This window comes from Mercenaria mercenaria, chromosome 4 (assembly GCF_021730395.1).
Source record: "Mercenaria mercenaria strain notata chromosome 4, MADL_Memer_1, whole genome shotgun sequence".
NCBI lineage: Eukaryota > Metazoa > Mollusca > Bivalvia > Venerida > Veneridae > Mercenaria > Mercenaria mercenaria.
Window position 1 is genome coordinate 14457244 of NC_069364.1, and position 18996 is coordinate 14476239.

Below are 18996 nucleotides of genomic sequence, written 5' to 3' on the forward strand. Positions count from 1 at the left end.
CATACTTTATAAGATGACGCATGATCTTTATTGTGTTTGAGGCTAGTTTGTCTAAAGATATCACGAGACATTCTTGTTCAGCAAAGACATGTTGTGCTTTTAATTCCAGTATTAATGAACTCCTTGAAGAAGTACATTGGCTGTATTGATTGTAATTAAGTCAAACTAAAGTTAGAAATTAAGCACGTGACGAAGATAATGAGAGCTTTCCAATTCTGAAGCTAAGAAGCTTATACCATTGCTGAAAAAAGATAATTATGAAACTCTAGCATTAAATTTTGATATACTATTGTTGAATGCGTCAATGAGTAGAGAAAGCAAGTAAATTAATCGGCAAACATAATATAATGTCGTATATACGCTTTTCCCAATGCAAAGGTTGTTAGGGATATTATTTTGTATAAATATACGCTAAAATCAGTTTCACAAATGATTATTTAACTTATCGGTGAACCATTGAACCTTATGTATAAAACCTTTTATAATTTTATTATACGATGAAAAGGAAGATGGGCAAAGTTGCAACAAGGAAAATAGTAAACGAAGGAAACTATTTAAAGCATGTCAAGATGGTTTCAACACTATCATACATCATCCCTAATAACCGAAATCCGATCATTTTCATATAAATATTTTAGGACGTAATGTTCAACATTTGTGTTGATTAGGTGTACCTATAACATGAAATTTCATTGCTTCGAAGAAGCTCCAGTTTGCACACACATTAGTGTAAAAGTATTCAATATAATTGCAATTTACCACAATTACGACTTCTCTTAGGTTTCATTATCCAGATTTATTTGTTACTAGAATTCGGACACCAATAATCATAGAGAAATTGGGGATATCGGAGCAACTGATCAACTTTGGTTTTCAGAAGTGTTTTATGAAGTACGAAAACAGTTATATACATGTACTACTTGATTATCCAGTAATCTTCTCTAATTACAGAAGTGCAATGTAAAAAGGGACCTAACTCCAGTTTTGAAACAGTTTACTGCTCACAATGTTGTTTCGAAAGCGCCTTATAACCATATTATGATTCCGTAATTTTCTGTCAATACAAACACATGCTATTCTATCTCGGCAACATCCTAGCCTGCAAAAACTGCATGACGTATGGAGCGTCGTTAATTATGGTTTGGAAGAAATTCCATGGTCTAATATTTATGAATAATTACCAATAAGAATACCAGTTTTATGCTTTAGAGTTAAACTTACACATAAATTGAAACCATACCTATCCATCATTTATCTTCTTCTGATTATCACAAAATTTTATCATCGGTACAATAATCTGTGACATAGAGCTAATTTTAAGCAAATTTAGTATTTGAAATACATCTAATTGGTGCTCTATTTTACCCAAAACGTGGCATTGACCAAACGTGTGACAGTTTGTAAACGATTTGTCTGACGGTTAACATTTGTATGCTTCAAATGCCATTTATAATAATTAGACTTGATGCTTTTAAAAGCCAGCTATTTTTTAACATGACCATTAAACAGACAGCACAATTTATAAGGCTGATCAAAAGTAAATACATATCTGTTAAAATACAAGAACAAAATTCAGACAATTTAAGCCAAATTGAAAGAATGCAGCCGCACATACAACATTCCACAGAGACATATGGGTATATGTAACTGTATACATGCACACACTGACTGAGCATACATTAACACAAACGAATGCTATATTAACACAAAACACACAAACATACATCAAGAAGAAATACAGTAGGGTACCACTTTGGAACGGTCAGATGCAAAAGCACCACTGGGTAGTTAAAATTAGTTTATTGCGTCAAACATCACTCTTCACCAGACTTATCTTCCTATATTACAAGGTAAGTTCCTACCACATGGAACAGTAACCACACAAACACATTGTAAAACACACATTTTAAATATGTTCATGTACAGATAAAAATTAAATAAATCAAAATCTATAGAAACAAAAGCCAGAGCACCAACTGAAACATCGCTCAGGGCATGACAAAGGAGGTCAAGGGTAAAACATCAAACCAGTCCATCCTCAGAAGAGGATTTAAGAGCTAGCTACCATGGAGTCAGCTGTTCCGTCATCGCACAAGCAAAGATGAAAGAGTGGTGACCAGCTGTTAAAGGGATGACTAAACACCCAACGTGTCTCGGAACAACACGGTTATAGCCTAGTGCAACAAAAGGTTTGATAGATTTAATAAATAATGGTCGGAAGTAGCTATGCCCGAGAATTTTATGAAGTTATCACATTTCTATAAAATGAGATTGTGATATACCCTGTTTTAGAAAAGCCATTAGATTATTTTTGAATTTAATCACTATGATAAAAGTTAACAAACGTTTTATGGAATTTATGATAACGTGAGCTCAGCTGAAATTGCAATAAAACGAAAGTAAATGTCTCTTGCATGGCTACAGGAACAGGCAAGTATGATATAAGCTAACTTAATCTCGCATACAGACTAGGTATTGTGCATTTTGCTTGTTGTCATTCATGAAGAAACATCTGAAATATATGTTTTGTGAGATTGTTTGACGTTAGAGAAATGCTACAGACGGTCAACTTTTGGATTAACATTTACTTGTTGTATATCTGGATTAGATGGCTTTCTTGGTGGACAAGAACGTGCAGTAATGAATTATGACAACTGCGCTCTTATGAACGTTAATCATTAGCAAATCATTTTGCACCTGTTGGCTATTTACCTCTGAATTAAAAATCTGAATGCGGATTTCACCTGGTAACACAACAGTTCAAGTAAAAGTTCAGACAATTTATTGCATTAGTACAATTTATAGCACAATTATTATCATCTGGTCGGAACGAATAGAGATAAATGTTTGCCAAAATCTTGGATTGAATTCAATATGGCAAGGAATTTATATATATTCAGTAGCTGAAATCATATCAGTGAATGATTGATTTAAGTATCAAGCCATTCTTATTTTTATTCAAAAGAACTAAACAAATACTTCTGTCAACTTTTTCATTCACATATGGAATAAATGAGAAAACGTCTTTAATATGCAGAAATATTGTGTTGATGGCGTCCCAATTTGTATTTCAGAGACTGCCATCAGAATAACAAGATCACATGGCAGTTCTCCTCTGATTTGCTGATCAAACATGTCAAAGACAGACGTCTGTTTTTTCAATTCTCACCGGGTGATACGTTCGGGACTAGTGTCTTACTGGTTATAAAACTGAACAAATAGTAAAGACACATAATATTATATGGTCGACTCGCCTTATGATAAGTTATCTGCTTGATGCAGCCAAAACCTTATGTTTTGTCTTTATTTTCACTACATTACATAATTATTTTAAAATGTGATTAATAGCAGTGTAGTATAGGAAAATAAGTTGACATCTACCGACCTAATGAAAGTAATTACTGTCGCAATTAGGTTCGTTTAGTTGCTTGTAAAGACCACACAGTTATGTACAAAGAAAGAAGAGTATTGGTCATTAAAAAAGCGCCAAGATAGCATAGCAGATGACATATTACAAAACTTATATATATCAGTATGTGTTTTCATGTGAAAACACTGTTCCTTTTTATCAACGGACAATTTTAGAAATTTATTACATGTTGGGAGATTAGCCAAACAAAACGATCCGTTGATCTTTTGAATAAACTCATCCGACGTGGTTGCATTGGGTTGAATTTAAAGAACTAAATACATCTCTAGAATCACAAAATGGATGTCTTTTACACATATTACTTTAAAAGGTCTTTTACAGCGCTTTCAAAATTTAAAACAGGTCCGCCCAAAGGTCGTGCAAAAAATAAAACCCAAAACAATTACAAGTATTGGATGATTAAATTTTAATGACTGGTTGTAAGTATTTCAGCGACGTTTATGCTTCAATTTACATCGACAGTTTTCCTTATAGTTTTTTCAAATAACCCGGATTTAAAATTTAAATGATAATAGGTTAAATTCGAGCAAATAAGTTCTTTAATGATTTTCCCAATTTTTGCTTTATTTGGGTAACGCTCTAAAGATAAAAGGTAAGGTAGATTTCCCGGAAAAGCACACAGAACACCCCAAAACACAGCCATAGAGCCATGCATCGCAAAGTACCACAACAAAAAGAAACTGTAACGGAAAAAATAGTGTAGACGGGCTGCTTCCAAAATCAAATAACAAGTACATTTTAATTATATGCAAAATACAGAAAAGGGGTGGGGAGAAATAAGGGGGTAAGGGATGGGGGGGGGGGGGTAAGTGGTAGATAAAAGGGTCGAATGTTGGGGGAAAGTGGAATAAGGAATGCTGAATATTCAACAGGGAAATATGAATAGACGTTGTAATCAGGAAAATTTACGTGACTTTACCAGTTACGGAATCTTTCACCTAAACCCCCTTCTTTTTATACCGCAACACTTTTCACGTAGACTTCCCCCCCCATTCCCCCCCTTTTAAAACCCCATCCAAAAATCTTTAACATATTTCATATAATTACAATTTTGTTTGATGTTTATTTAGAGCAACCCGTTTAGACATCTTTCCACTAGTTTCTATTTGTGCTGCCCTACTTTGTTATATGTGACTCCAGAGAGTCTAATCTTGGGTTTTTTCGTATTTCAACAATATTTTATAGAAATTTACCTTTTCACATTCTCTGCTTCGGATACGAAACAGAAAGAATCATTATGTGGATGATAATTCAGCGAAGCCTCTTCACGTCTGTGGTGGAGATGTTTTTGTCAATTTTAAATCCTATATGAGCATTCATCTTTCATCTGTTTACCGTGCTAAATTTCTAAAATGGACTGGTCTATTCAATTTGGGCAGTACCATTTATTAGTTCACTGAAAATGTACTGACTGAACAGCGAACAGGGCAGACCATGATCATCTTGCTCTGCACTGGTCTCAAAGGCAAGATCATTTGCCGCCAGCAGGCTCCGATTTTCATCGCAATCACAGGGTGTTGTTGACACATCTGTTAGAAATTTAGTTGTTTACATTTTATGGGGACAAAGGAATGTAGACCTTTAGTAAGTAGCTAAAAGCAGTCAAAAACATGTATTATGAGATCAAAACATGTTTAATTGTAATAAATTTGCATTCGACAACTGAATAAAAGTGCTACATATAAGTACCTTGATTTTCAACAAACATTTAACAATTTCCAAGTAAGTAAATAAAATTAAATTTTAGAGAAATTATCTCAATCAACAAAATATTATTTTAAAATTATAAATTAAAAAACTATGGAACATTTGTTTTCAACGTCATATTTCGTAAAATATTAAAAACAATACTTAACACATTAGCCAAAATAGAAAAATAACTGAATGTGTATATTATAAATACATTTTCTTTCAGAATATTCCTACACACTGAGAAAAAATTTTACAAATGCGTTTTTACAGTAAACCCTATTGATACGGTTTCCATTGTAATTTTATACCATTGTGATTTTAAGGGACTTCAACAACCTAAAACTATAAAGCTATCCAGCATCGCTTTTTAAGTTCATGTCGATATCAATAATGATGGTGTTGTAATAAGAATTACAAAAATTGGCCTATACAGATACAGTTGTTGCGTGGTACTTACCAATTTCGTTCAGAATGTATAAAAAGTTATGATAGAAGATACGATACGATAAAAAGATTAATATATGTATTCAAAGACTATACAGGAAAAAAACGACAAAAAAATGGCTCGATGAAACGATAGGAAGATAAAAAGCAAACAAACTCAGTATCGTGCACTTTTAAGAACCCAACACACAGTCTTCCACCTGTCTCTTTTCACACAAACAATCGGAACTGCGAAACGGCAAACTTAAAATATTACAATATTCGTGTTCTTAAAGCAAATTTAAAGCTAGAAAATATTTGGTTCGACTGGAGATATTTTATCAGAATTGAAAATAACGTGTTCAAATTTGACAAGCGATGGTATCATGGCATGTATTCGACCGACAAGGACAATTTTGCTATGTGCTTACTAAAAAGAAAAGAAAGCAATGTCAACATAATTAAGTTTTTTACGATTTTTTCCCTGACTTTTAATTACCGGAACAAATGTGAGTGTTTAATTATGTGATATATTTTTTCATCTGCCGTTTTCCCGCTTTAATATAAAAACAACCCTCTAAATATGTTGCGAAACACATAGATTTTAGATCATTGTCAAGATCAAAAGATAATCAACTTACGTTTTTCGTTAGTAAAAAGTTTGCCGATGCCTACCGCAAGTGCCAGTTTCAAGACGACTTGTGTTGAAATAAAAGAGCTTTTCTGAAAGTCTAGATCAGGTTTAGAAGTACATCAAAAAGTAAATGCTTTACGTTTTTCCAATACATACACTTGATGAATTTAAGGGGCTGGATGTCACTCCTTCAAATATAATGAACGATGAGTCGTGCCAGGCAGTAGACATCTCAGGGGATATATTCAGTTTGTTTATCCAGTAATGTGATAATGAATGTCTTCTTATATCTCTACGGAGCCGGAACGACTTATTAGAAAACGAGTTTTTCGTAATAAAAGGTGTTTCTTTGAAAAATTCTGGTTAACAAATATGGGCAGTCGACAGACAAATTAGGGATTTAATAACGCATATGTCAATGTCACACTAATGCAGTACAAATTGCATTATGTCTGCAAATGTTACTGGCTGCTTTCTGTTTTTCATCACATTTTCTAAATAGCTACCAATTTAACATTATACCGTGATTATTTCACGTTTGAAATCCAGTAAATCTTACTTCATATGGAACCAAATACGAGTTTTACACACTATTTTCTGGACTTCATGCAATGTACGTGGCTTTTTCACGTCTATTTTACAAAATTTCGATTTGAAAAACGCCTTTTAAAGTTTTATTAGCAAATTTATATAAAATGTTCAATGAAAAAAGTATAACTTGTTTCTTTGTTTTAGACATAGACGTCTCAGATGCATTATCATTCACTTTTTCACAGGTAGTGAGTTATCTCTGGTGTCACTCACTTTTTATTAAAGCATTATATACATTCTGGACTTATATTTATGCTACATTTGAACATGATTAACAAGTGAAATGGTCGCAAACATTGGCATACTATAGTCACATTATTTCAGCTGAATTTATAATGCGTCTCAAACACATAATCATTATTTTTTAATTCAACAGAGCCCAGTTGTTCGAAACACTAACCGGCTTTAAACCTAACCACCGGTTAAATTTTCATTCAAAATATTATTCTTGGTGGGAAACATTATCATATTTTGATTTAATTATAAAGATTATTCAGTGTTCATAATTCATTCTTAACTCAATCATGGTGCTTTTCTAAGTCTTCTGAAATGTCGAAAAATAGCGCTAAAATTTAATCAACCGCTGGCTTAATCGCCTGTTAAAGTTTCGAACAATTGTGCCCAGATCACCTTACATCAATCACTTCAGCCTGTCATTTAATTATCATGGACTAAATAAGAAAACGCCATTTAATGAGCAAAATATTGTGTTAATTGCGCCCCGTAATCATTGGTAAGTCAAAAGGCTTGTTGACGTAACTTTACTGAAAATATACTATAAAGTTTGTGGAGTGTATACAGCGATTTTGTTACAATCAAGCTGACTTGAATAATCAAATGTTCAGACAATACGTGTTTTCTTTGAAAAATTCTAGCATTAAGATTTTGTTCTGCTGTTTCGTACTGCGGTAAAATAAACAAAGGTAATGTTTTTGTTTTTAAATATTCTTTATATTCAACATACCTATATTGTTGCAAAAAACTGATGTCTGCGTTTTATTTTTCATTCCGGCAGGATTCATGGGGATTTCTTACCGTTACGGGTAATGGGGGACTCTTACGGGTGATGGGGAGCTCCTATGGTTAATGGGGGAGCTCTCACTGGTAAAGAGGAACACTTACCGGTTAGGTAGAACAAATAGTTCAAACTTTAGTTATTATTCAAGTAACTCATACTTCGCTTAAGTAACATCTGATTGCTGCAATCACAACTCTAGCTTTTGCCAATTACAATATCCTTCTATCTTTGACACGTTTTTGTTACGTTCAACGTCGCACCGACACAACTATAAGTTATATGGCGACTTTCGACACTTTAGTTTGTGAATTTTCTGTCAATCAAAATATTTACAAATATATGGAATACACTCTGAAGCAAATGCATGACGACTGCAACGATATCACAAACACTGATTAAAATAGACCTTTCAACAGTTTTTATATGTTTCCGACAAACACGTCTTAGTGATTGTCCCAATTCTCAATTTCTTCACCAAGTCTAATCTCACTTCGTTTGAAACAGTTATTTCATTTATTTAAGAAACTGTAAATGTAATTATGAAGCCTAGATCGTTTTTATTTGGAATCCAGACACGGAAACAAACTCATTTGGGAAACTATAGCGACATTTGTATGATTTATCCCATTAGTGGGTTTGGTCAAATACTATATCATACTTTATCGATATATATATATAAAATTTCTACCATTCCGTTCTGGTTAAAGAACGCCAACACGCAATCTAAACAATACGACAAATACCTTACGGCACTTTGACAAACATATGTTACAGTCAACTAACACAGGAAAACACGTTTCTGTTGTCTTTTGATCCTGTCTCTATTCACATGTAGTTATTCGTAAATGAATTTTAGCAGAAACTAGTTTGAGGTTATCAACATTGTCTCTTTAGAGTAACAACTAAACAAGTTAGTAAGTTATTGTTTTATGCTGTCCCAAGAGTTATTGCCTCTAGTATCACTAGTCTTCTCCGACTTATAGACGAACCTTAATTGAAACCCTCGAGAAATTTTGTTTTTGTTCCAATCAAGTTGATGAGGAAACTTGAATTATAAATATATTTCAACAAGAAAATGGATTATCTGTTAAGAAATGTCTAGACTTTAAGATGTTTTCCTAACGTTTATTTTATGTTGATGTGTATGGTGTATATTTAAGATACACCAAAATAATACATTTCCTGTGAAAAAAATCATGAAATACTAAGCACAGAGTATGTCTTGAACTGCCTTGCTGCAAATACTGACATCACTGTTTCATGTTTCATTCTCGTCGGTTGATTACTTCAGATAATTTTGTTACGGGGAATGTAGAACAAAGGAATAGCAATCATATATATAAGTATTTGCTCAAATCATCTTGTTGAGGTAGTGGATCGGAAATGCCCGTGTAATAACTATTCCAGTGAGGCAAGTGGGCAATCTTTGGACGGATATTTTACTCATGTGACTTGAGCGAAAACGAACAATGCCAAAATCGCAAAAAGAATACTTAATTTTCCGATTGTCATTACGGGTCCACTACGGTAACCTAATTTACAGACGCAACCTCATTTTTGCTTATGTCAATATCCTTTCTTTCTTCATTACCATAAGTAGAAACTGCAAATGTATTTGCCAATTTGTCTACAACAAGGAAATGATTACACAACCAAAAATAATGACAATAATTACCGGTGCAATTATTTTCCTTAAGTTATGATTTACTGAGCATTAAATTCTGCAAATTATATTTTTTGTTTAAATTTTAATCATTAGATTTAATTAGCAAAGGCTTCTGAAAAGAGGGGTTTGTTTCTTGAAATACCTTTCCCCTAAAATGTGCTTTATCTCACAACCTCTTTATGCGGTTGTCTGAAAATTCCAATTATAGGGAATATGGGGAACCGCCTGCTGAAAAAATGACCCATGTTCTTTTAGAAAAAAAAGATGTACCTAAGTCACTCACCGAGGTTTTTTTTATAATTTCTTACCCAAATCTTTATAAGTGGGGCCTTTATTTTTTTTAATAATTTTGAAATTTTCAAGGGCTACCAAAATGTAGTTATTTCCCGAGATTTTTTCCCTTAAGAACAATATTGTAAAAAATATTAGTCAAATATCACAGCTTTTTTGATATTTTCTTTGAAAACAGGAGGTTTGGAAATAATTTTCCGTCGTGCTAAAAAGAATTTAACATTCAGCCAGGAAGATCCCCTTTAAAGGGATAAGAAACAACAAAAATGTAGCAAACTCGTTTGACGAGTCGCTTAAAAAAGTTAGCAATTATGAAATTTCCTGCACCCCAAAACCCGTTTTGCGGTTTAGATAAAACTCAATGTACTTTTTTCTTTTTTTATTTTTTTGGGGAAACTCCGAAGCACAGTCCGTTTTTTTCTTTAAAACATAAATATGTACAAAAATAAAGTAAAAAAAAAAACTGAGTAGTTTTAATATCATTAACAATCGTTATGTTTCATAATCATTTTTTTTTTAAAGATTTTCTAAAAACTTGCCCAAACTATTTAAAAAAAAAAAACATTGTCAAAACCTTGTCTTTTTCTTTAAATTGCGCACAATTTTGGGGGACAGCTAAAAATAAGAAGGGTTTTTTATCTGATTTTCATAAATTTTAAAAAATATAAAAACATCAAAAAAATACCATTTTTGAAGCGAAAAAAAAAGTTTTTGAGAGGGGATTTTATATTTTTGGGGATTAAAACAATATTTTTAAAAAAGAAAAATTTTGGATAACAGAAAACATGACATTTTTTTGAAAAAAAGTACTTTAGTTTAAAACCTTTTAATAATTTATGAAACATCGAAAAATTTGGCTTATTATTTCCTTTGAATATTATCAATTTTGGACTTAAAAGGGGGGACATGGGGGGTTTGCCGCTCATTACCTCCAGAAATACTAAAAATTCCGAGACTGCCAATTTCCCAAACCTGAGTCCATATTTAAGAATAAAAATTTATTGGTTAAAATATTCATCGTGAGTTATCACCCGTTTTTCCCCCTGCAAAAATTTTGTACGTTCCTGATAAAAAAAAAATAATTTTGAAGCGTGAAAGGGGCTAAATAAACTCACAAGTAATTCTAAAACACTATCATGGTATTTACTTGATACACGAGAGGGGGGAATAAATTAGGGGCGACATATATCGCAATTCTGGGTTTTTTTATTTAGAAATTTTCGTTTTGTGACCGTTACAGAAAATATATTTGAATGACAAAGTTTCTTTTATTTTTATTTGCAACCCTTTTTTTTTGCCCTTTGAATCACTTAAAGTCATTTGGTTCTTTATAGTGCGGCCACGCAAAAATTTCTTTTCAGCAAAACAAATCATGTTAAAAGCATCATTTCTCACGAGCATATCATTTTTTTGAGCGCAAAATCATTATTGCCAAAAATGCCACTAGAGAGTAGAATGAAAAAAATTTTTTTTGTACCTTTCCCGGTGCGTTTTTCCTATAAACTTCCGGAATTTGCTTTTTGCTTTGTTTATTTTTTTGTGCGTTTGACGGTTGTCCCTTGCTGATCCCTAATTGAAAAAAAAAAATATATTTCCCAAACGGGACTTAAATACCATTGCAAAATATGTTTATGTCATAAACTGTTTTTGAATCCATTTTTTGGCTTCAAAACGTAGGTGGGGGGGTTTTTTAAGTTTTTTGACGTTTTCTTATTCCAAAAAACGATATTTCTATGAAAACATAACTAATTTATGCGAATATGGGAAATCAGATTAAAGAAAATACTTAAAAAGCTTAATTTGGGCAGGGGAGACGTTTCGGAGACCACCGACCTCTAAAAAACCTTGGTGGCTTTTACATAAAAGAATTTTAAACACCAAACCCGGGGTTCACTCGACGGGGGGCAAGGATTCAAATAAGTTACCTTAACCACCGAATTGGGGGCCCCCTTTCATCGAAATTAAGACATTGTTTGTTTTACAACAAACAAATTTGAGGCACGGGAAATCGGTTACCGCGGGCATTTTTTTAAATTTCTTGAACACTGACCATTAATGCTGTTTGTTAATAAAGAAGACTGTTTAAAACCCTTAATTGCATCCTAGGAATAAATTCGGATTTACATCCCCCTGTTAGTTTTGAAGCCTACTTTGTTTAATTTTTTAATAAGCTTCCGTTATTTAGTGAATAAACGAGATATTAACTTTTAAGGTTTAGTCCAAATAAGACCTCCTTTTTTGAAGATTTTCATTCCTCCCATAACCCTTTGACGCGATTTCAGGGGAGGTGGGGGGGGGGGGGGGGTAGGTTAAAGCCCCACTGGGACCATTTGTTTTTTTTATTTTCCTTTTTTCTAGTAATTTTGTTTTTTCAAGATTGTTATGATTTATGTACAAAAGGGGGAAAAAAAAATTTCATTTGAAAGATTTTTTGCGTTAAAAGTAAATTCCCTTTTTAAAAAGGGGTGATTTAAATTTTAAAAATACTGATTTAATGGGGAAAATTCTTATTTTCCCTTTCTTTTTTTAGATACATATTGGGGAAGAAATGTAGATGGGTTCTTCCCCCCCCAGGTTTTTTTTGAATGAAGTAAGCCAAATTTCAAAACAGCCCCGCCGGATTCGACTTTTTTAAATTTTTAAATGTTAATTAAATTCTTTCTTTAAACCTTAACTGGGGCCCCCTAGAAAAATAATATTGACAGTTTTATTTTAAGTTTTTTTTAAGTTTAAAAGTTGATGATTCTTTCTAAAAAAAATTTTTAAATGAATTCTCTAAAAGTTTCGGTAAAAAACCCCCATTTTAAAAATTTGGGCTCTATTGACTTGGGAAATACAAAAATTACGAAAAATTTTATAAAAAAACGGCAGGGTAAAAGTTTTAAAAATTTGCAACAAAGGCGAAAAAAGGGTAAACTGTAAAAATAACCAAAAAATGCCATTTCCTAAACATTACATTGGGGCCTTATCCTTAATCCTTTTTTGTCCCTTTTTTACAACTTCGTTTTTCTGTCTTTTTGGGGGTACCACGTTGAAAAGGGAAAATTGCAATTTTTGTGTTATTTGTATTAATGGAAGATACCACCTCCCCGCCTCCCCAACACCACTTTTACCCCCCCTAAAAAAGTAAAAACGGGAAAAATTTGGGGCTAGAGAAAATCCCTTTTCCCCTTTAAAATAATATGATTCATTATATTATTTTTAAAAGCTATGAAGAAAACCCTCCCTAAAAATCGATTTTTTTCGTTCGACTGCCCCATGAACATGATACAGAAAAAATCGGGAATTCGACGAAAACGTTTATGCACTACTATGTATCTGCGACCTCATCGTATACTGCCCCCGTAATATCTTGATAAATATTTCTGACTGTCTTTAAAAAATGTAATAAATGGACACTGAGTATGAAGGAATGTGGGTAAGGTGCCCCAAAGTATTTTTTAGATTGACAGGCGTTCCCCTCCAAATTGCAAAGCAACTTTTTTAAAAATTTGCATAAAATTTGTTTTTGATTTTACTTTGTTCGAAAAAGGAGTTTTTAAATCTGGCTATTTCAAAATTTAAAATAGTTTTTTCAACATGAAAACTTTTTCCCGCGTTTTTTTTTTGGGTTTTTTAAGGTAAAAAAAGATAGCAAAAGTATCTTTATAAAAAAATAGAAAGGGGAAAACCCCCGCCGCCCAACACACAAAAATAAAAAAATCGAAAATTTAGAAACATCCCAGATGGTCATACGGCGTTGTACATTGAACTTGCAATGTAGATAAAAAACAATGAGCAAACAAAAAAACGGTATTAAAAATGGAATAAAGGTTATTGATCCAGCATTCACGAAACTGCAAAAGAAAAATTTTAAAAGCAATCCACAAAAAGGAAAAATTAAAAAAATACCAAAAAAAAACAGAAAGGGGGGTATTTGAAACCCAGCCCTTTAAAAGCTGAAAAAAGGAAAAACATATAAAATAACAAAAGCGGGCGATCGAAACAAACAGCTATTAATTGTTTGGGGAGTTTTTAGGGTCGCCCCCGGGCACATACAACGCTGCTGAAAAATAATAAAACAGGGGGAAAAACCCCATTAGTACACCTGTCATTTCGAAATGTATGAAAAATTCCCGCTACTATTGGAATCAGTTGAAATTTTCTTTACGACTTAATTTTATTAAAATTGAATATACTCTATTTTTTCAGTTAAACTCAAATTTTTCTTTTAATATAAATTGGTTATAAAAATAAATAATAATAAAAATAATAAATTTATTTTTAAGTTTTGATTTATTTTATACAAAAGGTTTTATATTGCCGCCGAAAAAATATTTTAATGTTTTTAAAATTTAAAAATTTTTTAAAAAAAAAAAGATATTAACTTTATTAGATTCTACCCCGGAAGGACGTTATAATGTTTGGAAGGAAAATTTTGTCAATTTTGTAGAGATAGTAAAAAAGTTTAAAATTAGGGTTTAAATACTTAATCTTGTTATTCAATGAAAAAATTTTAAATACTGCATTTTGTATGACAAACAGAAAATGTTTCAAGCTAATAAAATAAATTCAGATCCACTTTTAAGCTAAAATTCAGATATAATTTTTTGTATAATTCAAATCTAAAAAAACAAGAAAAAGTCTTCATTTTACCAAAAATTGGGCCCATGAAATGAAATGATTTCATTTTGTTTTAACCATCTTTGGGTTCCTTGTCCCTTTTAAATATGTCAAAAAGGGTGTATAAGTAAATGCAGGTGGGATTATATTTTGTCATTTATTGATCTCTAGTACTTGTTAAATATTGTATCAACTTAGGTGGGTTTTAAACTGCTACAAAATACAGGGTTAAAAGGGGTTTCAACTGTAAATGCATGTTAAGCAAAAACGGGTAAAAGATAATAGATACTTCTTTAAATTAAGAGCCAAGGGGATTTTACTAAATTATATACAACCTAAAGAAAAGAATGAAAATTTTGTCTAAACATAAAAATTGGGTTAGACGTGTTTCTTTTTTATTTTATCTTATTCAGCGAAAAGAGGGAAAAACGTAAAAAAAAAACGAAGTAAAATTCAGCCAGGACACTTAGGGCCTTTTCATTTATGATATTTTTATTTTATTTTTAACCCCGCGATATGGGTCACATACTGTGACACGGTGTTGGTTAATAAGTGTTGTATATGTTTTTGCTTCGTCTTTTCCCACTTTAATGCTGCTGAAATTATAAAGGCATAACATCACCGAGATAAAGATTTGGAAAATTTTACACGAAAAAAATTTGGAACTTTTTGTCAGTATACAGTCGAAAAGGAATTAGTGAATGGGAATTTTTCTATTTCCCATTTTTTTGCAAAATCCAACTTTAGGTTTAGTGGAGACGCTGTTTCGAAAGAACCCCCCAAAAGTTAAACCGCTGAGACTTACGAATTTGTTTTTTAAAACCAACTGAAAAGTTTTTTGGAAATAATAACCCATTGTAAAAGCAATTTTTTCTAAAACCCCCGGAAGCCCCTTTTTCCGACGTTTGCTTTTCAATTTGTTGAATAAATGTTGCCTTTTTACCGTATTAACCGCTGTGCACCTAATTATCTCAGACAGTTTAAGATGTAAGCGGTTGTTATTTTTTCATTTGCAATATTCTATTTTGTTCTAAAAAAATTTGACAAATTTTTAAGTTCAACCCTTCAAATTGCAAAGTGTGGGGTTGGTTTGAAATGAAGATCTCAAACAAATTTACTACTAGACAAAATTGTATAAAAATGCAGCGCAGCTATTAGTAGTATTAGTTTTTCCGCAGCGAGCTAAACCCGGGCCCCCCGCCCCCTTGACCCTTTCTATAAGTGGTTTTAAAATCCCCCAAAATTTAAAATACAACTTCGAAGCGGGAACCCTTTTGGTTGCATTGGTCCCCTTGTTACCTAAAATTTTTAAATTTTTATTAAACCCGAAAAAAAACCTTTGTTTAACCAAAAACATTTAGTTTTTGGCCACGACCCCCCTACCTTTTTGACCACTTCTAAAAAAACTGCCAATCCCGGGCAATTTAAAAATAGAAAAACGGTTTTCAGGTGCTTTAATTTGACAAAACCTTCCCATTAACAAAAATAAAAACAAAATCAAAAAATATTAAAATAATTAACTAAAATGTACCTCCTGTAATATTACTTCGAATTTCTTATTTATATATAACTATTATACCGCAGTTAACAGCGATTATTGTCGCTTCCTTTTATCAGCTGTTATTTGAATAATCAAAAAAGCGGCACCGGGCTTAAAAACCAATATTTGTTTAAAGTTTTGATTTTGATAACTTGAAAGGGACCCCGGGTTTGATAATTAGTTTTTTTTTTAAACTTTTTTATTGAGAATTCGCTGAAACCCGTTGCACTTAATGACCTTTTAGTATAACGTTTCGCAGAGACATATGTGTAATTTTTTTTGTTAAAACAGTTTAGGAATTACCGCAATTCATAAAATTTTAAAAACCCATTAACGAAGTTATAGCTTTTTTTTGGTGACCCGGTGTTTTTTCAATAAATTTTAATTTAAAACAGCTTTTATTGCTTTCCTTTAAGAAAAAATTTAACGGGAGTTTTTTAAACTATTTGATCTTATTTTAAATTGTAAGTATTTATTGGGGTACACATAGTAATTAAAACCTTTAATCCAAAAGGCTGTTCTATATAGGATACGGGTTTTTTGAATGTAAAATTTTTATGTAATGCCCATCAAAAGAAAAAATTTAATTCGTAAAGCAAATCGTATACGGGGAAAAAACTTTGTTCCTTTTTTTAGATAAATTTTAAATTTTTTTTCTTATACTAGATATTTTATCGTATCAAGTCCAGCGCCCAGCTTTTTATTTACTTTATAAAATTCCCCAAAAAAGTAAAACATCATAGAGGCCTATTATTTCCCCCACCAAAATAAAAAATTATATTGGGCTTTTAGTGGTTTAAGGGTTTTCAGGGGGGAGCTTGCACCCTTTAAAAAAATTTTAATATCTTTTATAAATTTCCCGGTTTTTTTTGGCATAACACCCCATTTAAAAGCATTTAGTACATCATTTTTATTCTTTGGTTTGTGTTTAAAAAGTTTTTTATAATCTCAAAAATTCCAGGTCTTATTTCAAATTTAATTTAAATAGTTCAGAGGGCCATTTTTTAATTTTGAATGTTCCAGGCCCACGAGGTAAAAAATATTTTTTTTTTTGTTTTAATCAAAAGTATGATTATAATAGTTTTAAAAGAAAAACACTTCATGTTTTACTTCCTTTACCCTTTTTTTTTTTTCCCTTCTTTCTTTTTAATTTAAGAATTATTCAGCTAAATCATCACCGTTTTGTTGTGCAATTTCAGAAGAATAAATTGCAAAAACCCTTTTGTTCTAGCAATTTGGTTTCTTTTTTAAGAAAAATTTTTTACTTTTAATTTTTTGGTATTAGGGGAAATTTTTTCGACATTACGGTTTCTTTAGTAAGCGTAATTACTGATATTCAGTGATTGTTCCCTTGTTTAGCTGTATTTCAACACAGAGTCCAAATCATTTGTTTTTTTTTTTTAATTTTGATCTTTAAATTATCTTAATTGCTTCTTCTGTTTAACGATTTTCAACACAAATCCAGATATTTTTATTTTTTTTTTTTAAATTTTTTAAATTCTTAATATCTTCTTGTAATTTTTTTTAATTTATTTTTTTTCTGAAAATTTTTAAATGGTACGGTTTCAAAAAATTACAACCCCAATTTTCGAATTTGTTTTTTAAAGTCATCTTTTTTAGAATTAATTTTTTTTTAAAAGGTTTATCTAAGCGGCAGTCATCACCCTTTGTGAAGCTCCCTTTTTCCAATTGCTTTATATTTGCAAATATTTGAAAATGTATCGGGAAATCTTGTTTCCCTTTTGTCTTTCGTATTTAGTTTATTTTTTTCTGTTCTGTTTTTTAAAACTGATACATTTTTTGTAATTTTTTCTCAGTTTAAATAATCTTTTTTTTATTTTCTTCTTGTTTAATCATACTATCTTTTAATTCTTGAACTTAGTGAATAAAATTTTAAATTAATCGAAATTTTTTTTTTATGTTGTCTCTGTAAAATCAGTTTTTCTCTTCAAGTTCTTTAAATAGAATCATCTAGTTTTCATTTCTTCTTCAATTTTCCTTGAAAATTTAAATTTAATAATGAATTCTTTTAAACGGGGAATTCTTCAATATTTTTTTCTTCTTTTCAGTGTTTGTTTTTACTTTTGATGTCTCAAGTTTTGTCATTATTACTTTTTAAATTTTTTTTTATACAAAAACCCGTCTTGGAACTGCTCGTTGGGGTTTATCTGGATTTCCTGGGTTGATTTTTCTTTCCCTCCCATATAAACTCTATTCATTGGTTCAAGTTCCTTATTTCGTGAAGATCGACCGCCTTTTAAGTTTTTTAAATTTGTTTTTTAGTGATAATCACTTAAATCAATTCAAATTTAACTTTATTTTAAACGTGGTTGTTTTAATTTGTTTACTATTAAAACTCCCATTTTTTAAATTATTTTTTACCATAAAGTTTTTCTTAAAAATTTCCCTTGGGGCAATATATAAGAACCAATTTTTGATCTGGTTTAAAAAAGATCACGATCTATTTTTTGTTCATCGAAATCCTATTTTTTTCCATTTTCCTTGACTTTCAAACAAAATTAGTGTGAACAAAATTCGATATTTTTTGGTTTTTTAAGAAGACTGACTTAATAATAACCAACGGGTTTTTGTGACCCCTTTAAAAAATTTTTTTTTTATTTCATTTTGAACTTTTTACTTCAATACAAATCATAAATTTTTTTTCTACTTTTTGCGTTGGTTTCCCAAAAGGTTCAGGTTGGGCCTGTTTCAAGTATTTCATTGGATTTTTAATTTTTTCTTGCAATTTGACTTAAGTTTTAATTAAATCTTGTTTTAGATTGTTCTGGGTTTTTAGCAATAAGTAAATTATCATATATATAAAGGTTTTCGAAGTTTATCCCTTAATGTTTTGGGTTTTCCCCAATCCCAGACGACCCAATATTAACATCTAAAACATGAATCCATAAAGGTAAAATTGTTTAAAGTTAGGGTTTTTATCATTTTTGTATCATAATTTGGAATTTCCTTTATATAATATTACTTTTTTTACAATTCTTCATTATCTACTATTTTCATTTTTTTACTTACTTACATTTTATAAAAGCAAAAAACTTAATAAGTAAAAAAAAAAAATTGTGGGCAAAAATAGAATTTTAGAGAAGAAATA